Raw genomic sequence first — 24,499 nt, 5'->3', positions numbered from 1 at the left:
ATACGACAGAAGTGTATTCAAAACACAGTGGCAAATAGACACTGAAATGGTCTGAAGGGCTTCAATGTTTCTGCGATGTTGTCTAGCACGCTAACGATGTGTCTGACTAACTGCTGTTGTTCTCGAAGAAGCGTCCCGTCCACTAGATTATACGTCACACTGGCAGCATCGACTGGGCTGTGTTCAGTACATACAAACGTAATACAACCATAGGCGGAAATCCCAGGGGGGACAGGGGGGACACGACCCCCCCATCCTGGGAAAAATATGATTTGTCCCCCCCAATATATCACTGTAAACATAACTATGTAATTTCAATAATATTCATAATATGTAATGAAAGCACTTATGCTGATTATAGACACTTAATAGCGCGTTTTTAAGTTTCAAAAGATTGCGACCCCCGCCATTTTCCTCACAATGGTTTGATCCACTGCCAGTTCCTTAGCTGGCAAGGTAAAAGAGGGCTCGTATCTATTGTGTGAAAGGCACTCAATGCACGTAACTGACGTGAGGTTTATCTAGTCAATCGGCCATAGCAATGTTTTTTTTTTTTTATGTTGGCAGGGTTCACACACACACACTAGCTGAATTTGCAGAGCTAGCATGCAAACTAAAGCAAACGTTAACCATCAAGCTAGCTAGTATCCATTTATGTGGCGTCGTCAAAGATGGAATCTTTGCTATCGTCAGTTTATTCCAAGATTAGCATGCAGCTGGAGTGCTTCAAAGTCCCTGTGATAAGGTTAGCGATAAACTGAAGTCCAAACTGAACAGAACTACACTTTCTTCTACCATTGTCTTAAATACATTTAATGGTTTCGTTGCAAAAGCTAAATTGTCGCTAGTGAACTTTTTTATTTTTATTTTATTTCACCTTTATTTAACCAGGTAGCAAAGATTATAGCAAACACCACAGAAACGGAATTAGTGCTCGCTAACTTTGCAAATTCAGCTATTGTTGGAAGTCAGCCAATATGAAACAAACTATAATATAATGACGAAAGGTTGCAGCATATGTTGTGTAATTGGTGAACTCATACAGCTGTCAACTCTTGTCACTGCAATCCGTTTCACATTTGCTAGCTATCTTTTAGATCGAAGCACATATAGAATGATAGAAGATAAGATGATAGAAGCCCATCTCTTACTGTAAATAATCTACACACTGTGTGTGTGTAGCCAGCCAGGTAGAAAAATGGCAAAAAAAAGACGGACATCAGAGTATTTTTCAGTACACCAAAACGCAAAGTAAGAACCCTAGTAACCTAATATCTCAAAGACTAGTTGATAAAATGTTCATAAGAAAGAAGTGAAATGCTAATGGAAATGTTTCACAATGATGTCATTAGGCAGAGCAGGCAACCGATGGCACACAGACAGCAGAGTTGGGGACAGATATGCAGGGACAGGGAGTCTCAGGTAAGTTTGTTGAGTCTTTGTTTGGCAACATTATGAAAGGTTCTCCATTTTTTTTTTTTGTAAATAGGGACATAATTGGAAAATGCCATGGATACCCCCACTCTCAACTTAAACTGGTGACTGAACTAAGATTTGTTTAAGGCAATGGTATTGCTGTTGTGATTAATTGTGTAGTTTTGGGTACCGGTAGTTACGAGTACGGCAAACACCTTATTTATTTTCTAGAAGACAGACTGTGAGTCAGTGAGGGTGGTGAAAGGGAAAGAGCCAGGGAGAGAGACTTCAGAGAACAATGTCACAGCCACGGCAGGACCAGGTGTCACCCTTGTTGCCAGCAGCACCAGTATAGGGGACAGTGGCACAGCATTGTCCAGTTACCTCAGTGATGGCACAAAACTATATCAGCCACACCCACAATTTATAGAACCGCAAACTCTTGCCAACAGAGTGTTGACGTTTCAAGAGAGATAGTTTCGCGATTTCCCCTGGCTACATTATAATCCATCAATAAAAGGAGTGTTGTGTTTTCACTGTAGCCAAGGGTTTTCAAGCCAGCCATCTTTTGGCCGAAGAGCTGATGCTGCCTTCATTAGTGCAGGATTTAGGAACTGGAGAAAAGCCATTGAAAAATGTACAGCACATCAAAACTGCCAAACCCACCGCCACTTTGTAACTGTAACAGCACACCAGCTAAATCCAATCAGTGTCCAGTTATCCAGCGCGTGGGGTAAACAGCAGGAGGACGCAAGGTATTGCTTGATGAAAATTGTTAGTTCGGTGTGGCATGTAGTAAGACGGGGACAAGCCTTTAGAGGCCACACGGATGACAGTGGGAATTTATACCAGCTTTTGAAACTTAGGGCAGAAGAGGATGATCCCATTTTACTGAAGTGGTTAACAGAGCGTACCACAATGTACAAAGGCCCCAAAGCACGGAATGAAATTCTGAACATCATGGCCAATACAGTCATTCGAGCCATTGCAGCTGAGATTAGGTCTCTTCCGATTGTACAATTTTCAGTAATTGTTGATGGTACTCAAGATGTCTCTGGTCCTGAACAGGAGAGTGTCTGTCTGCGTTATGTTGACCATGACCGTGTCCCTCACGAGGAGTTTATTGGGCTATACAGGGTGTCGGAGACAACAGGCGAGGGCATTGCGGAAGTGGCAACTGATGTGTTGTTGAGGCTCAATTTGCCCATGTCTGGCTTACGTGGGCAGAGTTACGATGGTGCCTCAAACATGGCAGGAAAATACACAGGTGCACAGGCAATTGTGAGGAGGCAGCAGCCATTAGCCCTCTATGTACATTGTGGAGCACACAGTAAATCTGATTACACAGGCTGGCTGCTCAGCCTCCCCACTGATCCGGGATTCCCTTTCCTGGGTCCATCAGTTAGGTGTCCTCTATGGCCAGTCAGGAATGTTTAAGAGCAGGTTTGAATCAATAGTCATGTCCAAAGATATAAATCTGACCACCCTGAAACCCCTATGTCCAACAAGGTGGACTGTGCGGAATACTACTATTAGAGCTGTGCTAGGACAGCATGAGCGGGTACTAAGCAGCCTAGAGGAGATGGCAAAAACTGCATCCAAGACAGCTTCAACTGCCAGTGGCTTGTTCGAGCACTTCAGCAAAGGCAAGACTGTGTTGGGCCTCACACTTGCCTCTGCTGTTCTTGGAGAGCTTGAATGTCTAAACATTTCACTGCAGAAGAAAACTCAGACTGTCTCTGGTATGCAGGCTGCAGTCGAGTGTGTGCGGTCATCTCTTTGGGGCAAGAGAAATGACGAAAGCTACCTTTGACTGTATGAGAAAGCAACAACATTGATTGACTCTATTGAATCCATTGAGACGCATTCAAGATGATTTGCTGGCAAAGCAGTGGATCACTATAGGGCAGAATTTTTAAGTGTTGGATGGTGTGGAGGTTCAGTTTGGCGACCATTTTGATCAGGACAGTCTAAACGTCCTGCAAAAGTTGTAAAGAGCGCTTCTCACGGGGGAGTTGGATGAGTCTCTAGATCAGTACCCAGAGCTGAACATAGATTCTCTTTCAGTGCAGATCCCTGTCTTTCACAACAAATACCCCTGTAGCAGCAGTGGAGAGGCAGCAGAGGTCCTCAGGAGTCTTCCAGTGGAGGTGCGGGGGTTGTTTGACCAAGTTGAGGTGCTGATCAGAATTTTGTTTGTGGTGCCAGTGTCTTCATGTGAGGCTGAGAGGAGTTTCAGTGCACTCCGCAGGTTAAAGACTTGGCTACGGGCTAGCATGGGCCAAGAGAGACTGAACGGCGTAGTTGTCTGTAACGTACATAAAGACAGGCTGGACAGTCTCAAGAGGGAAAATATCTGTCAGCAATTTGTTGGATCCATTGAAACCCACAAACATATGTTCAGTTCTTTTGTTCAGTAGTGTGTATAGCAGTGGTTCTCAACCTTTTGGGGGGTACTGGAACCCCTGCATATTTTGAGGCAAGGCAGGCAAGGTTTTGAGCGGTCCTCAGGGACCTCCACCCCCTCTATATTATATGTTAAGTTACTGGAAACCTTGTGGTACTGAATACGTTCATTACACTTTTTATTTCACGGACCCCTTTCAATTACAGGACCCCTTTCAATAACACCAGGGACCCCTAGGGGTCCATGGACTCCTGGTGTATAGTATGATATTTGTTCTTTTGTTTAGTCGTTTTCAGTTTTTAGTACATGACCGTACACTTACTAATTATTTATTTAATGTTATTTTTGTGTGACATACTTGTCCATAGCTGCTGTTTGAAGAGTTGAGACACTGACTGAAGGATATTTTGGTTGATTTATTTGGGTTATTCATTTATTTGTGTCTTTTTGTTCTTGTAAAACTATTGTAGTAGACTCAGGCCAGTGGAGACCAACGTTGTGATGGTTCTCAATGGAGATTATTTTAGACGAATCACACCATGTTCATTGTATTTACGAAAACTGCACCCATACAGTGTACAGTACCATTGCCACCTACTGGCCTTTCTTGGTATTGCTGGTTGTAAGTACAAATACCTGCAAACATACTGGACTGAAAAAGGAACACTGCTATAACTATTAATAGTAGTAGTATTATAATGATTTAAACATTTGAAGAAGTTGGGACAACCCTTCAATTAACTACTGTACCTATCAATTATCCAGTAGTAGTGATTATTGTTCCTCAATATACATTTAACATATTACAACGTAGGCTATGTATTACAGCACTACTTTTGGTGTCCCCCTCAGGAATTGCTCTTGAGAAAATGTAATGTAATTGTCCCCTCCAAGGTTGATAACAGATTTTCGCCCCTGGGCATGCCTCGTACCTCCGGTATCAAACATAACATCCCCATCGAAAAGTTGACAAAACAAAAAGGAGCAAGCAGGTTGATTTCCTCTGTCATTTTGAGCCCACGGCAAGAAAGCACCAGAGCCTACCGTGCTAACGGGTTCCCACTAGATAACACAACCACACAGTTAATGAAAAGCATGAGGTGAAGCTTGAGCTAGATATCAACCTATCGAGCTAGTGTAACCTTCCTGGTCAGTGAGTCAACACAGGAAGGAGAAATTAATGGATATGTTATTTATTTCCAAAGCTGCAATGATGGGACACACACAGTATGGATGAATGATCAGTAGTGACGGGATATAAATAGCACTCCCACAGCAATTCTACATTAATCTGCCCTATAATATACTAACAAAAAAAACTATTGAAATGTCTATCAAAGTTATTGTGATCGTTTAGTGGATTTAACAATTCCTACTAATTCCTAATTTACTATAATAAATGAATACATTGTTTCCATGTGTCTCATATTCACAACATCAGAATAAACTGTCATCCATTTTACTATAAAAAATATATTTTAAAAACCTGGGAATGACTCAATGTCCCCCTCTGGTGGCGAAGAAGTATAATACACCTAAACTAACAAAACCGGGCTAATAAACTGGCTGGTGTTCATGAGTTTATAAAACGTGTACTTTATACATTTGCCATAAATTACCTAAAATGATGGGACACACAGTGTGGATGAATGATCAGCAGTCGACAGGATGTAAATAGTACTCCTAAAGAAGATGTATTTTCCAGTTTGCTACCAACTTGAAAGAGGGAACTTTAGCATAAAACCCACATGGAAAACTGAGATTTGGCAAATAACATATAAAGAGAGGCTTATTTGACACCAAACCAACAACAGTATTTACTAAAACATAAATTGCTAATGTATGATTTAAAAGGTGGATTTTATGATGTAATGTCAACTTTATATATTTCTATCCCGGGACCATTCAATTTTGAACTCACTGTTACGGAGTCTAGTTGATAGGTAATCGACTAGCTGGACTGTTCCCCAGACTCCACGCGTAGGGATTTGTACAATGCTTAACCTCTAACGAGCACCTACCCCGGGTCCGGGTGCACCCCCCCCCCCCCCCCCCCCCCCACACTGATTAGCATCGCTAGCATAGCGTCACAATTAAATAGTAGCATCTAAATATCATTAAATCACAAGTCCAAGACACCTAATGAAAGATACAGATCCTGTGAATAAAGCCACCATTTCAGATTTTTAAAATGTTTCACAGGGAAGACAAAATATGTAAATCTATTAGCTAACCACGTTAGCAAAAGACATCACTTTTCTAACTCCATCAGTTTCTTACTCCATCAGGTGCTATCACCAATTCGGCTAAACTAAGATATTGATAGCCACTAACCAAGAAAAAACCTAATCAGATGACAGTCTGATAACATATTTATGGTATAGGATAGTTTTTTTTTTTTAAATATGCATTTTTCAGGTATAAATCACAGTTCTACATTGCAGCTGCAATCTGAAATAGTGCCGACGCAGCCAGAACAATTACAGAGACCAACGTCATAACTAATTACTTATCTTTAAACATTTCAGAAAAAATACACAGCGTACAGATATTGAAAGCCCAACATCTGGTGAATCCAAACAATATTTCTGATTTATTAAATGTTTTATAGCGAAAACAAAATGTAGCGCTAAATTAGCATAGCCACGCCAGCCAGAACCAGCTGGGCGCCCACGACCAGTTCACATGCACGACAGATATATGAAATAACATCGTAAATTGGGTCTTACTATTGCTGATCTTTCATCAGAATGTTGATCAAGGTGTCCTTAGTCCTGATGAGTCGTTCAATCCATTCATAATGGCAACTTTCCCTCTTCATTTAGCATATGTACTGGTCGACTGGCCAAAGTAAAAAAAAGTCACAGAACGGAACACGGCAAAACTCCCGAAAAAAAATCAAATAATCTGATTAAACTATATTGAAAAAACATACATTAAGATGATATGGTCACATGTATCAAACAAACTTCGTGACGGAGATAGTTTTCATCCGTAACGGCAGCAAAACAGTAGACAATCGCACCTCCAAATCGCGCGATTCAGAGAACCGGAAGTTGTCGGTCACGCCAAAGAAATAGGTCTTATTTCACGTCAGTACAAGATAAACAAAAAATTTCTCCTCTGACGTCCTCTTGACACCCAGAGGAAGACGAATGAAGTGTGTTTCGGGTCATAGGTGGCGTGACCATATATAGGCAGAGCGTTGAAGCGAGCATACACATCTTGCATTCTTCTTCTTGGTCAGGGAAAGTGCTGTCAAATGACTTCTGTTTCACTCAGAGACAAAATTGAAACGGTTTTAGAAACTATAGATTGTTTTCTATCCAATGGTATTAATTATATGCATATAGTAAGAGCAATATTTGAATAAGAGGCAGTTTAATCTGTAGAGGAAATTATGCTAATGCGAAAACAGCACCCCCTGTATTCTCAAGAAGTTTTTAACAAGACTATTGAACTTGACATTGGTGTCTGTCTTTATTCCTTTATCCAACCTATCATACTGAAACATGGTATCAGAAGTGGCTCGGAAAACACACGTTTGTTAATTTTGTAGCTAAGTACAATATAGGCGCAGTTACGTTCCATATGCGAACACACGCCGTTTCCTACTCACAACACTGATCAACTCATTGTTAGCTGACTAGCTAGCATCACTACCTACCTTCATGACTGAAGGCAAAGACATCTCCTGATCCATTGCTATGGCAGCGAGCATTCCGCCACCAAATCACATGGTTCCCACAGGGGACTGGGATACTAATTGGGACAACTTCAGGGATGAATTCGAGGACTATGCGCTGGCGACCGGTCTACATGAGAAACCCAACGAGGTACAAGCGGCAACTCTGAGGAGTTTAAAACCTGTTGAGGATAGAGGGCGCTATTTTCACTTTGGGGAAAAATCGTGCCCAATTTAAACGGCCTCGTACTCTATTCTTGCTCGTACAATATGCATATTATTATTACTATTGGATAGAAAACATTCAAGTTTCTAAAACCGTTTGAATTATATCTGTGAGTAAAACAGAACTCATTTTGCAGCAAACTTCCTGTCAGAAAGTGAAAAATCTGAATTCGATGCTCTGTTCCAGGGCCTGCCTATAAATGTGCTTGATATTTAATAGTATACATGCACTTCATACGCCTTCCACTAGATGTCAATAGGCTGGTAGAGGTGAAATGGGGGTTCTAGGTATTTCTATGGTCAAAAGATAGAGCTTGGAATGACATGACCCCAGAATTCCTTTGTTCAGGAAGCGCATAAAGGTCACCGTTATTGGCTTCTGAAAAGCAATCGTTATAGACGTCTTATATCTCCGGCTTTGATTTTATTTGATAAATGTGAAAATATCATCGTAAAGAATGTTTTTTCAATATAGTTTTATTAGATTATTGACATTTTTGGGGGAGTTTAGGCGTGTTGCGTGCTTTGCGTTTGGTGACGAAGGAGAGCTTAGCGCCACTTGGCTAGTTTTGCTTGCTCATTCGAGAGGGAAAAATGCCATTCTAAAACCAAAGAACGATTGTTCTGGACAGAGGACCCCTTGTACAACATTCTGATGGAAGATCATCAAAAGTAGGACCCATTTATGCTGTTATTTCATATATCTGTCGAACATGTATACTTTTAGTTTGCGCCCAGATTTTGGGCGCTCTCTCGCAATAACGTAAGCTGCATGTCGTAATGAAGTTATTTTTAGAATTCTAACACGGCGATTGCATTAAGAACTAGTGTATCCATCATTTCCTATACAACATGTATTTTTTAGTAATGTTTATGAATAGTTATTTGGTCAGAATAGGTGAGTGTCAGAAAAATATCCGGACATTCTGGGAAAAAGATGCTAAGTTTTCAGAATGTATAACCACGGATATCAGCTCTAAATATGCACATTTTCGAACAAACTATATATGTATTGTGTAATATGATGTTATAGGACTGTCATCTGATGAATTTTGAGAAGGTTAGTGAAAAAATGTATATCTTTTGCTGGTTTATTCGCTATCGCTAACGTGCCTATCGCTATCGCTAACGTGCCTTGAATGAATGAATGCGGTTGTGTGGTAGGCTATTGTAGTAAGTAGTAATATAATGCTATATTGTGTTTTTGCTGTAAAACACTTAAAAATCGGAAATATTGGCTGGATTCACAAGATGTTTGTCTTTCATTTGCTGTACACCATGCATTTTTCAGAAATGTTTTATGATGAGTATTTAGGTATTTCACGTTGGTATCTATAATTACTCTGGCTGCTTCGGTGCTATTTGTGATGGTAGCTGCAATTTAAAACTATGATTTATACCTCAAATATGCACATTTTTCGAACAAAACATAAATGTATTGTATAACATGTTATAAGACTGTCATCTGATGAAGTTGTTTCTTGGTTAGTGACTAATTATATCTCTATTTGGTCGGTTTTGTGATAGCTACAAATGCTGTAGAAACATGGTGAAAATATGCGGTTGAGTCTTTGGCTATTGTGGTTAGCTAATAGAAATACATATTGTGTTTTCGCTGTAAAACATTTAAAAAATTGGAAATGATGGCTGGATTCACAAGATGTTTATCTTTCATTTGCTGTATTGGACTTGTGATGATGAAAATTATATTATATGATATCCCTGTCCCGTTAGGCTAGGCTATGCTAGTCAGCTTTTTTGATGAGGAGGATCCCGGATCCGGGAGAGAGAAGTGGTAGAGGTTTTAACAAGCAGCCATGTTGTTGTCATTCCACTAGGGACCTGTTTTCAGCATATGGTTACCTCTCTCCCTCCATCTCTTCTTTAACAAGCAGCCATGTTGTTGTCATTCCACTAGGGACCTGTTTTCAGCATATGGTTACCTCTCTCTCTCTCTCTCCCTCCATCTCTTCTTTAACAAGCTGCCATGTTGTTGTCATTCCACTAGGGACCTGTTTTCAGCATATGCTTACCTCTCTCTCTCTCTCTCCCTCCATCTCTTCTTTAACAAGCTGCCATGTTGTTGTCATTCCACTAGGGACCTGTTTTCAGCATATGGTTACCTCTCTCTCTCTCTCCCTCCATCTCTTCTTTAACAAGCAGCCATGTTGTTGTCATTCCACTAGGAACCTGTTTTCAGCATATGGTTACCTCTCTCTCTACCTCCATCTCTTCTTTAACAAGCTGCCATGTTGTTGTCATTCCACTAGGAACCTGTTTTCAGCATTTTAAGTCTCCAGTAAATAACCGGCGCACTGGAATTATCCCTCAACACCCTTTACACATGTACTGTACTGGAATTATCCCATTACACATGTACTGCACTGGAATTATCCCATTACACATGTACTGCACTGGAATTATCCAATTGGTTGGCAGAAACTTGCTGTTTTTTTTATTGGGCCATCAAAGCTGTCTCAGTGATTTCTGTGATTGGTTACATTTCAGTCACATGTGCATAAGTAGCTGAATATGATTATGGACTAACAGTCTAACAGTTTGAAGGACACAACTCATGTTATTCTGGTTAAACAGTGAGAGACTAGTTGATTAAGGAGTGGGGATTTTTTGACAATTAGGAAATAATGTCATGTTTTACTCGTACCTCAGCCAGCATTGTGTATGGTTAGGAAATAATATGTCATGTTTTACTGGTACCTCAGCCAGCATTGTGAATGGTTAGGAAATAATATGTAATGTTTTACTCGTACCTCAGCCAGCATTGTGAATGGTTAGGAAATAATATGTCATGTTTTACTCGTACCTCAGCCAGCATTGTGAATGGTTAGGAAATAATATGTCATGTTTTACTCGTACCTCAGCCAGCATTGTGAATGGTTATGAAATAATATGTCATGTTTTACTTGTACCTCAGCCAGCATTGTGAATGGTTAGGAAATAATATGTCATGTTTTACTCGTACCTCAGCCAGCATTGTGTATGGTTAGGAAATAATATGTCATGTTTTACTCGTACCTCAGCCAGCATTGTGAATGGTGTCTGATGCAGTGACATACTAGACCAGGGCAGTAAATCTAATACTTAGGTGATTTTAGTCATGCATGAAAGGTCTGTGTTGGTTCTGTGGTTATAAGTTACATCTCTAGCCATGCTGGCAGGGTCTGAATTAAACCCAATGTCCACCTGGTACACTGGCAGGGTCTGAATCAAACCCAATGCCCACCTGGCACACTGGCAGGGTCTGAATCAAACCCAATGTCCAGTGGGATTGATCTGTTTGATCCAATTGTTTGTTTCAGTTTTCAGTAGTTGAATCCGTTGATGTATTGTTGATTTCAACATTTTTCATCTTCAACAAATGGGTTGGTTGAAAAGTGATACTTAACGTACATACCAGGCACTATTTTAAACTGTTTTTCATACTAAGATGTCAATATAGTGTATGGTCCAAGGTAGAAGATACCATGAAAAACAGTATAAATTCAGTCTAAGATGGACCAAGATATGCCTTTGCACATATTTGTTCGTTGGTTTAGCAAGAGTCTGTTGATTGGTTGGTGACTGGGTTAATTTGTTTTTCAATATGATCAAATCAAGCTTTATTTATATAGTACATACATTTATATAGTAATGTTATTGATTAAAATATTAACAATTGAATGCAACATCAAACACAAAATATAAGCTTGTTTTACTACATTGTTTGTTGTTACGTTCCCCATCAAGAAAACCAAAAAACTAAAGTCAAACTAAATGTTACATGAATTGTAAATATGAATGATCAAAACCAAATGTACACCCCTTTGTTAATATATATTGGCAATAATTCACTTAGTGGTGAGGCATGGAATAATAAAACATGTATCTTTTGTCAGGCTGGATGTTTGAAATATGAGGTGATTTGAGTCATGCTTCTTCAGTAGTGGAATAAAGACAATTAGCACTTGAATGTTGTCAAGAAATACTGGAGTGATGTAAGATTGTTAATAAAATTGATTATACTGCGTCCATGTGTGTAGGCTGCAAGTACGTTGAAATTAAGTTGTTATCAAGTCATTGAAAAAAAGACCTGAAAATATATATTTTATAAACAATACAAAACATACACACGACAAACATCATACAAACATTAACATCACACCTGCTAATTTTTTGTTAGTCCCTTTTTGTTAAATCACATAAATAGTAATTGTTCCAATTCAGAGCCTGGATTTTCCCCCTGAGGCTAATATCCATATCATGCTGAAATCAATAGAACAGGGGGCAAACGATTAGGGTTCTACATTATGACATCATTAAAATACTCCTACTACAATGTTAAAACATTCTACATTGTGACATTAATTCATTGATATCACGAAACAACTCCTTCATGTATTTTCTGATATTTGATTAGATATATTTTATCAGAGTATCTCATCACAGCCATAAGGTTTCTCTCATGCGTGTGTCCACTGGTGTGATATCAGGCTGTTTGACTGAGTAAAACTCTTCCCACATTGATTACAGCTATGGGATTTCTCTCCTGTGTGTTCTTTGGTGTGATTTCAGGCTGCTTGACTGAGTAAAACTCTTCCCACAATGATTACAGCTAAAAGGTTTCTCTCCTGTGTGTATTCTCTGGTGTATCTTCAGATAGACAGATGTAGCAAAACTCTTCCCACATTGATCACATCTATAAGGTTTGTCACCTGTGTGTATTCTCTGGTGTATCTTCAGATAGCCAGATGTAGCAAAACTCTTCCCACATTGAGTACAGCTATAAGATTTCTCTCCTGTGTGTGTTATCTGGTGTGATATCAGGCCGCTTGACTGAGTAAAACTCTTCCCACATTGATCACAGCCATAAGGTTTCTCTCCAGTGTGTATTCGCTGATGTGATTTCAAGTTGCTTGGCTTAGTAAAACTCTTCCCACATTGATCACAGCCAAAAGGTTTCTCTCCAGTGTGAATTCTCTGATGTATTTTAAAGTCTACTGAAGAGGTGAATCTCTTCCCACAGTCAGAGCAGCAGTGAAGATTCTCTCCAGTGTGCATTCTCATGTGTAGTTTAAGTGAATCTGATCTTAAGTAACTCTTCCCACAGTCAGAGCAGTGGTGAGATTTCTCTCCTGTATGTACTCGCTGGTGTATTCTCTTATGTACCTTAAGTGAATCTGATCTTGAATAACTCTTCCCACAGTCAGAGCAGTGGTGAGATTTCTTCCCTGTGGGTCTCTGCAGGTGTTTCTTGAGGTGTTCTGATCTGGAGAGACTCTTCTCTGCCTCTTCAGCATCATGATGTTGTTGAGGCTCCCCAGAGGATCCATATCTCTCTCCTGTGTTAACAACAAAGTCAGACAGATGGTTAAAGGCCCAAAACATCAGAAATCCACTGTTTATTTGAGGTAAAAGTTGATGCCCAGAGCGTACCCATGAAGTTGTACAACTATGGAGAAATACAATCATTCCCCAACAGATACTAAACGAAACGGCCCCTGGCAGACCACCCAGACCTGACCCCGCAAGATGTGTCAGTTTTGTCAATTTATTCATTGTCTTTTGTTTGAAACAATCCTGTCAATGTTGAGTAAGGACGCACACCTGATTACTCATATAGAAGTAGGACTAGTCTACCTGGTTACACATATAGTAGTAGGACTAGTCTACCTGACCTGCGTGCAAATGTAGGACTATAAATGTGCCCATTTGGGGATGTCTGATAGTATTTCTCATTGTCTTAACACTGCACCACTAATGAGTTGTGGAGCTTCTCAAATAAACATTTTATTCACCTCGAACAGCAAGCAAAACAAAGACTAATCATAATCATTTGCATATGACAATAGTTCCTCAAAGTATTTTCGTAAAATATTTCCAGCTCTCGCTCTTTTGATAACCACTCAGCATAAAAGGAAAAAATGTAACGCTCTGATCCAGTGGAAATGTCATAACATACCTGATTACTTCTTATTCTTTGCACAAATAGCCAACAGCTGTGTCTGTCCCAAACTCACTGGCACGGGAAACTGAGGGCCCAGAATATTTTATACAATGTTGCAAGCTTGCTATCTCGAGTTTTGGGCCGACCCAGTTGATAGCTGATACAATGTTTCAAGTTCATTGTAGACATGTGCAGCAAATGTGATATATAGGATATTTTCTACCTGCAGGCTGCAATGTTTTTATTTATTGGCTTTATGTAGGCTATCTTTACATAGTTGGCAATGGCAATAAAAATTACTTTTAGATTTGTATAATTTTCATTTAGATATAATGTAGATTAATCACAGACAATGATTTTGAGATACTATTATAAAGTAAATGAAACTATTCCACAAAAATGTGCATATGAAAATCCTAACTGGCACACAAATTGGTAGAAATGGTAAGATAACTTGGCACTCCAAATGGAAAATGTTGCCGACCGCTGGTGTAGCCCACCACAGGAAACTTCAGAAGCATAACGGCAGAATTTCTTTCTGTTCTGGTTATCTTGATCTCTGGCTCCCTCAAGTCATTTGTGTGTGTTAATAATTTGATCAAACAGTGTGCTTAAAGCATCAGACCAGTTCAGTACATATAGTTGATTTTATTAAAACACATAAAGGTGTGTCTATATATGGAAAAATACACATAACATTTCAAACAATCGATTGGTAAAAAGAACAGACGACTCTTGGTTGACCAAGATTTATTTTAGGTGGGGACAGCACTAGAACACGATTTTGGGGCTCCTAAGTGGCGCAGCGGTCTGAGACACTGCATCTCAATGCTTGAGGCCTCACTACAGACACCCCGGTTCGAGTCCAGGCTGTGTTACAACCGGCCGTGATCGGGAGTTAAATAAAGGTTACATTTTATTGAGTTTATTGAGTTTGAGTTTATTTTTACAGGGACAGTGCACATTAATCAACGTTTCAGTAAAAGTGCCGGTTTTAGCCAGCCGGCTAATTTTCAACCGCAGTCCCTGGGCAGGTTATTAAAAACAATTACAATATAGACAATAGCAACATAGAACAAGACATAGCATACAGACATAGCAACATAGGATAAGCAAGACGTAGCATACAGGCAGAGCAACATAGAACAAAAAGCAGCAAGACAAAATTCATAAAAGCAACAGCAAAGTGTTTCCACACCTGACAAGTTACAGACAACAGACATGGAAAGCGGCAACACACAGCTAGGGACCATGTTCACAAATCTGATTGACCTTTAGCCATGTCTTCAAGCATTTTGTGAAAGTGTGATATGTGGTGCAGTTATGTGCGTCTGATGGCAGTGTATTCCAGACATGGGAAGCTCTCACAGAAAAAGCGGATTTACTAAAGGTGCTTTTCCTTAGGGGAACTACACAGTCACCTCTCATGGCAGACCTTGTGGATCTGCTGCCATATGTTTGGGTTTTCTGTTTAACAAAAATACTGAGTGGAGGGGGAGCCAAGCCATTTAGAATCTTGAATACAAGACATGCATCGGTGTATTGCACAAGATTTTCCCAACTCAGGAGCTCATGCTTTCTGAGGATGTGACAGTGATGATGGCTATTGGGCTTCCTATCAAGCACTTTGAGAGCCTGTTTGTAGACAGACTGAATAGGTCTTACTGTTGTACAGCAAGCTTGGGCCCAACTAGTCAAGCAGTATGTTAAGTGGGGGAGTATCATAGATTTGAAGTACAGTTTTGCTACCTCTGTAGTCAAACAATTTCGTATAAATCGGAAATTAGCTAGGTTGAATTTGGTTATTTGAATTACCTTTTTCACATGCTTTTTAAAAGAGAGGTTGGAATCAAGTATGATGCCAAGGTACTTAAAATCAGATACCACCTGGAGCTTCTCCCCTGACACATAGACATCTGGCTCAGTAGCATCTGTTGCCCTCTTTGTGAAGAACATGCAAACAGGTTTTTTCACATTGAGATGCAAACACGAGTCACTGAGCCACTTTGTAACCTGGACCATTACAGTAGTGAGTTCTTGTGCAGCTTGTTGTTTGCTCTTTGCATGCACATATATCACTGTATCATCTGCATACATTTGAACTTCAGACCCAGTACAGACAGAAGGCAGATCATTAATGTACAGGCTGAACAGGAGGGGCCCCAGTATTGACCCTTGGAGCACACCCACATCATAGCTAAGAGTGGGCGACAGCTCATTGCTCACTGACACACTGAGTTCTGCCTTCAAGGTATGATTTCATCCATCTCAAGGCATCGGGGGAAAAGTTGAACTTGGACAATTTTGTGATGAGAATCTCATGGTTAACAGTATCAAAAGCCTTCCTTAGGTCCAGAAACACAGCCCCAACAACGCCCCCTTTGTCCATCTTGGACTTCACATTTTCCAGAAGAAAGCAGTTGGCCGTTTCTGTGGAGTGTTTCGCTCTGAAGCCAAACTGCATGGAATGTAATGTGAAGGGGCTGTTGTTGAGGTGGGCAATCAGTTGTTCTGCTACACACTTTTCAACAACCTTTGACACCACAGGTAGTATACTAATGGGCCTGTAGTTACTCACGTCAGCAGGGTCGCCTGATTTAAAGATGGCCGTTATTATGGCCGACTTCCATACCCTTGGAAACACCCCGAGACCAATAGATGTGTTGGTGACCTTAGTAATGGGGCCAATGAGTGACTCTTTGTAGTTTTTAAGAAAGGTAGAGTCCATCCCAAACACATCTTTGGCTTTAGAGTTCTTTAGTGAGCTAATCACCTTGTCCACCTTTGACTCAGAAACCTCCCTTATGATGAAGACAGGTTGAGCATCATTTACTAGCAATGAGCCCAAGAAACCAGTGGAGGGGTTCTGTGTCAGTACCCTGACAGAGTCAATAAAGTAGGAATTGAAGGCTATTGCTATTTCGACTGCATCCTGTGTTAGATTGTTATTCACCATGATTTCTAGTCTTTTTGTAGTGTTACTATGGTCTTTCCCTGTTAACTTTTTTAGATTCTCCCAGATCAGTTTAGAATTTCCCTTTGCTTCACCAATTATGTTAATAAAAAAGTTTGCCTTGGCCTGTCTGATTTCTTTCATCACCTTATTTCTCAACATGGTAAACCTACGTCTGTCATGCTCTAATTTGGATCTTAGGGCTATTTTTAGATAATAATCTCATTCTTTCATCAATTTCCAGATTTCTCCATTTAGCCAAGGAAGAGTGCTCTTTTGGCCAGGTTTGGATTTGATTTTCTTTAGGAAACCATTTAATGTAGTCTGGATTGTGGATAGAAAAACTTGACTATCAGCTTCCACGTCTGCATAGGACAAGAGATCATTCCAGTTAATTCCCTTAATTGCGTTTTCAAAATAGCTTAATTCACTCTTAGGTATTCTTAGTTGATCAGGCTTTCTAACAGTAGAGAGGTTAAACCTGCTCTTAGACAGCTTTCTGGCTATAAGTGTCAGATTATGATCAGATAGCCCAGTAACCATATTGAATGTTTTAGTCACTCTCTCTGGTTTATTACTGAACACCAAATCAATCTGTGTTTTAGAGCAACAAGTCACCCTGGTTGGCCCTTTAACTAGCTGTGTAAGGTCAAAGGTATTAGTGATCCGTTTGAGGGTTTTCCTACAACACTTGTCTTCATAATTAATGTTAATCTCCCATTAAGATGACCTCTTTCCCAAAATCACATTCCCTAAGCATGTTATTAAACTGATCAAAAAACACACTTTTGGTGGAAGGTGGCCTATACATTCCAATGAGGGTAAAAGACATTTGGGGAGACAGTGTAATGTTCAGGCCAATACATTCTAGTTCATTATCACATGACCACTCAATTTGTTTACATCGGATATGTTCTTTAATGTAAATCATCACACCCCCTCCTCTTCCTTCAAGCCTGTCTCTCCTGAAAACATTGTAGCCAGGCACAATCAAAGCAGCAGATGGAGAGTTTTTATGGAGCCATGTCTCTGAGAGGCAGAGAAAGTCAAGGTTGGAGTCTGTGAGTAGATGTTGAATTTGATCACTTTTTGGAATGACACTACGAATGTTCAAGTGCCCCCCTAGCAGTCCCTTGGGCTTAGCTCGTGGGTCCCAGATGACTCGAGAGTGATTGACACATTGAAAAAAGTTACATTTTCTGTGTTTTCTGACGGCTGGGTTTAGGCCGTTTTGTTTCGTTTTGATTAGGGGCAGTTCGGTAGCGCAATTAACAATCCCTCCCGCCTGCACTGGATGCGGGGAACTAATTAAAACAGCTTGCGTACCAGAAGCAGAGTCAGGTATCGCATATAGCGACTTTGGTATGTTTGAAGAGTCAAAATCTATCCTGGAGCCGGGTGAGTCGAGAGAAACCATAGGACCATAGCACTCACCCACTTCCACAGCAGCGACGATCAGTGGACGAGGCCATCCACCGCTTTCCACTCCGGTGCGTATCGCTGGCTCGGGGATGTTGGGCCCAGGATTGAGTTGCACATCCCCGGAGAGCAGGAGGGTAGTGAACAGGTAGTTTAAAAGTTTCCGATAAATGTTGGACTTGTGTTTGTTGCGCCTAAGCGGTTCAGTAGAATAAGGAGCGAGGTAGACTTGGCCATTATTCAGAACATTATGGTATGCTGTGTACTTTCCGCTCCCGTGGGGCGGTGAACCAATGTGTTTGGTGTTAATATTCTCCGGTAGTAGACTGATTGTGTCATCCCAGCAAGGACGCACTGAGATTATCAGTAGAGCAGCTACATAACTGACAATCATGGCAGAGTACTGGAGATAAAACACATAATTGCGCGTTAACTCTTTGCATGAGTTACTTAGCTGGGGTCGGCGTACACCTGATGGTTTAGATAAAATTACAGCATTCGAATGAGAAGCGGCACCTGCCGCACCACCCTGTCTTCCGTCCGCCATTTTGCAATGATCCTGCTCTGTAATGAGTAATGAGTGAGTGAGTGAGTCCCCTCAGATACTCTCTGACCCGTATGACACACTGCCTGATAACTCTGATAATCTGTGGCTCTGATCTCTGAACCTCAGCATTTAAATAAAATAAAACATAGTTCATTCAGAAAGTTCAGACCCCTTCCCCTTTTACACATTTTGTTACGTTACCGCTTTATCATAAAATGGATTTTAAAAAATAGAATCCTCATTAATCTACACACAATAAAGAAAAAGTGAAAACAGGTAAAAAACAGAAAAACCTTATTTACATAAGTTTTCAGACCCGTTGCTATGAGACTCAAAATTGCTTTCAGTTGCACCCTGTTTCCATGAATCATCCTTGAGATTTATCTACAGCTTGTTCGGAGTCCACCTGTGGTAAATTCAATTGATTGGATATGATTTGGAAGGCACAAACCTGTCTATATAAGGTCCCCCAGTTGACAGTGCATGTCAGAGCAAAAACCAAGCAATGAGGTCAAAGGAATTGTCCGTAGAGCTCCGAGACACGATTGTGTCGAGGCACAGATCTGGGGTAGGGAACCAAAAAAAAATCTGCAGCATTGAAGGTCCCTAAGAACACAGTGGCCTCCATCATTCTTAAATGGAATACTCTTCCTAGAGCTGGTCACCCGGCCAAACTGAGAACTTGGGGGAGAAGGGCCTTGGTCAGGGAGGTGACCAAAAACCTGATGGTCACTCTGACAGTGCTCCAGAGTTCCTCTGTGGAGATGGGAGAACCTTCCAGAAGGACAACCATCTCTGCAGCACTCCACCAATCAGACCTTTATGGTAGAGTGGCCAGACAGAAACCACTCCCCTATCAACCAGTCATAGGTACTGGCGACAAAGCGCCTCGTAACCTAGCTGGGAATGGGACAGACGGAACCCTTCTGTGGTAACAGACAGGGGCGATTTGTAATCAAACCTAATTCCCAGGAATGGGGTTCATTTGAACCACAGAGACTGTGTAGGATAATAACATGGCCCTGTCCAACCCTGCTTGTTCCCTTGACTCCGCTAGTGTAACAGGTTAAAGGAAATACTCATAGCCTGTTATACATTAAAGTATTACTAAGTTCATAGTATGTGAGGATCTTAAAACATCTAAGGTTAAAAAGTTCATGCATTCAGTATTTGATAAAGATTGATAACATTCATATAATTGTGTTAAAATCCATCAAGTGTACAAAGGGTAGGAATTGTGAGAGGAATGTGTAAATGTTATGTTGATTACTTTATTTTGTCTTGGGTAAAAGTGTTAATCTGTGATCTACTAAATGCTCTTAATCTATAAGCCTGAGATCGATTGCTCTGGTCTCCACTCAAGTTCCCGGAGAAACCGCGGTCTTTTCTCATTGCACTAAAAGTTCTCAATGAGTAAACATTACCGTATCACTCTCGTGATTATTTCTCCCCTTTTTCAGGTACGTTATTGATGATTAAAAAGAGTAATTTAAATGTAATAACTCGCTAACATGTCAAGAGTGTTTAAGGTGGGGGGGATCACGTGACCCTTGAACGAGATGGCCGCATGAACTAGGAGCTCCGCACAAGTAGTTTCCAATTCCTAATCTTACCTCCACTTCAAGCTTAAACTCATTTAGCTTTAGTCAAAAAGTCATGGCGGCTTCAAAAGGCAACACTACAGGTGACATTTTTACCCGGACTCGAGTACTAGCGACGGAAAAAGCCTCCAAGAAGCAGCTAGCTTCAGAAAAAGCTAGCGCCATTAGCCAGGAGAAAGAGGACCCGTTCCCCCCTGAGGCCCAACGAATGCCAACCTCGCACTCTGTCGAAGACATCTTTTCTGAGCTGAGATCCCAACGTACAGAACTCAACACTAAACTAGATGCCATTAACGCTCAGCTCAGTGCGATAGGGGGCAAGGTGACAATCCTGGAAAATGCTTTGCCTGACATAAACAACAAGATAACCATAAACGCGGGGCGCCTGGACGAGGCAGAGGGGCGAATCCTATCCACGGAAAACTTATTGACAGACGCCATGGAAACAATAGCATATGCTAAAAAAAAAATAGAGCAGCTGGAAGAGAAAACAGAGGACCTGGAAAACAGGGGGCGAAGGAATAATTGTGTTCTATTAAATCTGGGCGAAAAAGAAGAGGGAAACATGCCACTGATCCGCTACCTGCAAGACAAACTTCCCGAGTGGCTCCACCTGTCCACCGACAGGCCCATAGAACTCGAGAGAGCTCACCGAGCACTGAGGCCCCCACCAGCAGCCAGACAACCACCGCGCCCAATCACCATACGTTTCCTGAGATTCACCGACAAGGAACGAGTCCTACAGGCGGCGAAAACCAACACCATTACAGTGGGAAACGCCAAACTCACCTTACTCCAGGACCTGTCAGCTGGAATACGCCGAAAGCGCCGAGAGTTTGACGAGGTGAAGAAATGCTCCATTGACCGAGGCATCTTTAGGGGATTCAAATACCCAAACGAGCTCAGGATTCTTCACCAAGGAGCCCTGCGACACTTCAAAACTCCCGAAGAGGCAAAACGTTTTTTGAAAGACAACCCCGGTCAATGAGAAATGGACCATTGACTAAATGCGATTACTGTTATTACTAAAGGAGGTAAGACAACATATAGCCGATATCCAAAGACCCACCGCCCTGCTAAATTTCATTATAGCCGTCCAATCTATATTTATGTTCCTTTAGCTGAGAGGGATAGACCCCATATTATAACCTAGGCCTACTGTATGTAGGCTGGGCTATTGATTTTATTTTCTCCCTTTTTTAATGTGGTCTGGACGGGGGCTACGTTGTCATTTACTCAATGCGGGCGGAGAGGATGAGGCATTTCTTTGGTGGGGAGGGGGAGACGTTGTGCGTTGCTAACTGTTCCCGGTCTTTTTTTGTTGTTGTTGGAACACAGAATTGTGACTGAGCGGGGAGGTAATAGATCCAACGGGATATGTCGAGTTGTTTGGGAACTCGGCTGGGGTGTTCAGAGATTGTTATTTTATGTAAACCATTTATTTTCCTTTTATGTGAACGCAGCTGTAACTACTATCCACCTTTACCCAGAGATGACTTGCACTAAAGTTCGATTACTGTTCGATGACGATGACTAGTACCTTAAATCTATTGACATGGAACTGCCACGGTCTAGGCCATGCAATAAAACGGAAAAAGATACTATGTGCTCTAAAAAAGGAAAAAGCAGACATCGCGCTATTGCAAGAGACACACCTCTGTGATGCTGAACATGCCAAACTCCGCAGAGCTTGGGTGGGACAGGTGTATTTCTCATCTTTCAAATCCAACAGTAGAGGTACAGCAATACTTATCCATAAGAATGTTCCATTCATAATTGACAAAAACATATCTGATCCGGAGGGGAGATTTATTTTGATAACTGGGTCACTGTATGGGCAACCAATTACTATCTTAAACATATACGCCCCTAACACAGATACTCCTGCTTTTATGTCGAAAATGATAACTCTGTTCAATGAGCATTGTGTTTCCTTTGGAGTGTTGGCCGGAGATTTTAATTGTACCCTGAACCCAACCCTAGACAAATCATCTCAAGTCCCCACCACAAATCCTAGATCTGCAAAGATGTTGAACTCTCTTACTAAAGAGACGGGACTGATAGATATCTGGAGAGAGACTAATAGCTCAGCTATGGACTATACATACTACTCTAATGTCCATAACACCTACTCCCGTATAGATTACATTTTTATCCCAAAGAGTTTCATAAATTCAGCCACGTGTACAATCGGACCCATAGCGCTTTCGGATCACGCCTTTGTCCACCTCCGCTTTGACCTCTGCAAAAACATCCCGAGATCAAAGAGCTGGAAATTCAACACCTCCATGCTATCAAACGAAGCATTCCATACATTGGTAACTACATGGATAGACAACTACACACAAGACAACAAAGATTCTCCTGTTTCTCCGGCCACAATGTGGGACGCTGCTAAAGCCACACTAAGAGGTCATCTAATTGCATATGCTTCCTCTAAGAAAAAAGCAATGGAAGCACACAGGCTAGATCTGGAGAGGGAGCTGGAACGCTGTGAAAAAGTACATAAACAATCCCCAGACAGCACCTCCTGGAGTCAACTTAAAGCAGCCAAAGCCAAACTGAATTTGGACTATACTCGGGAGATTAAAAAAAAAGTTTTCTTTACTAAACAGAAATACCATGAGTATAGCAATAGGCCTAGTAGATTGCTTGCTTATCAATTAAAAAAAGAGCAGTCAGAGCGTACAATTATGGCTATCCGAACAGCAGAGGATGAGGTCACATATGATCCAAAAAAGATCAATTTAACTTTTCATGAGTTTTACTGCAAACTATATACCTCTGAGAGAAAACACACGGAGGCAGAACTCCACTCCTTCCTAGAGGGAATCTCGCTACCTAAACTATCAGAGACCGACCAAGAAGATCTCAACTCCCCCTTCACCCCTGAGGAGATCCTGGAGGCAATTACCTCCATGCCACCTAACAAGTCCCCAGGCCCAGATGGATTCCCCAGAGAATTCTACAAAGCTTTTTGGCCCCAGCTTAGCCCTATTTTCATGCCAATGCTGGAGGATTTTTGCAAAAACGGAGTTCTCCCAGACTCAATGCACACAGCTCGCATTACAGTGTTGCTCAAAAAAGACAAGGACCCCCTATCCTGCTCCTCCTTCCGGCCCATAAGCTTGTTGGATTTCGACTACAAAATAATTACCAAATTGCTCGCCAAAAGACTAAACACTCTTCTTCCCAAAATAATAAAAGCGGACCAGACGGGATTTATTAGAGACAGATACTCTTCTGATAACATTCGCCGTCTTTTTGATATTATTGATCAAGTAAACGCACAGAAGACCCCTGTCCTGCTGGCTTCACTGGATGCTGAGAAGGCGTTCGACAGGATGGAGTGGAGCTTTCTGTTCTCAGTCTTAGAGAAGTTCAACATGGGCCCAAACTTTATTAAATGGATCAAATCACTATACTCTCATCCAAATGCCATGGTGACTACTAACGGACTGAACTCTGACAGATTCCCTTTGGGACGGGGCACAAGACAAGGGTGCTCGCTGTCCCCCCTGCTCTACTTGTTGGGGGCGGAGCCTCTGGCAGAGTTGATAAGGAGCAATCCAAGTATTATGGGTGTTCCTGCAGGCGACCGGCAGCACAAGATTTCGCTTTACGCGGATGATGTCTTGCTCTACATATCCAACCCTGAGAAATCCCTTCCTCCCATTTTAGACACAATTGCTCAGTATGGCAAGTTTTCAGGTTATAAGATTAATTTTAACAAATCCACTGTCTGCCCTCTCAATATTACACTCACCAGTTCTATGAAGACACTATGCCCATTCCAATGGAAGACACAGGGGTTTCAATACCTTGGGATATTCATAACACCAGATCTGAATAGGCTTTTCAAGGAGAATTATCTTCCACTCCTGGATCGAATCAAGAACAACCTCCAAACCTGGATCTCCCTCCCAATTAGCTTAGTAGGAAGAATTAATGTAATCCGTATGAACATCCTCCCTAGACTGAACTATTTATTTCAGATGCTCCCATGCTATCTCCCAGCTTCCTTTTTCAAAACAATTAACCAAAGCATCACCAAATTTATATGGGGCAATAAAAAACCTAGGATCAAGCTCTCCACTCTATCGAAACCTGAATCTAAGGGTGGTCTTGCCCTTCCCTCCCTTCAATTGTACTACTGGTCTGCCCAAATCCGCAACATGCTAACATGGATCACAAACAGACAAGAGTCAACGTGGATCCAGATAGAAGCCCAATCTTGTGGTTCATTGCCACTAAGCTCAACTATATTCATTGATAACTTTAGTGAAGTGGGCAACATAGCCA

The 24,499-nt window shown here is 41.2% G+C and overlaps 1 pseudogene; it reads right to left on the bottom strand.

Annotated features, from left to right (window-relative positions):
• Window positions 1-24,499, bottom strand: part of LOC129839611 (zinc finger protein 271-like) — an 83,500-nt pseudogene that overhangs the window by 23,028 nt on the left and 35,973 nt on the right.

Source organism: Salvelinus fontinalis, chromosome 40 (assembly GCF_029448725.1).
Source record: "Salvelinus fontinalis isolate EN_2023a chromosome 40, ASM2944872v1, whole genome shotgun sequence".
Taxonomy (NCBI): Eukaryota; Metazoa; Chordata; class Actinopteri; order Salmoniformes; family Salmonidae; genus Salvelinus; species Salvelinus fontinalis.
Note: the sequence above shows the minus strand (reverse complement) of the source record. Positions and strands in the feature narration are given on the sequence as shown.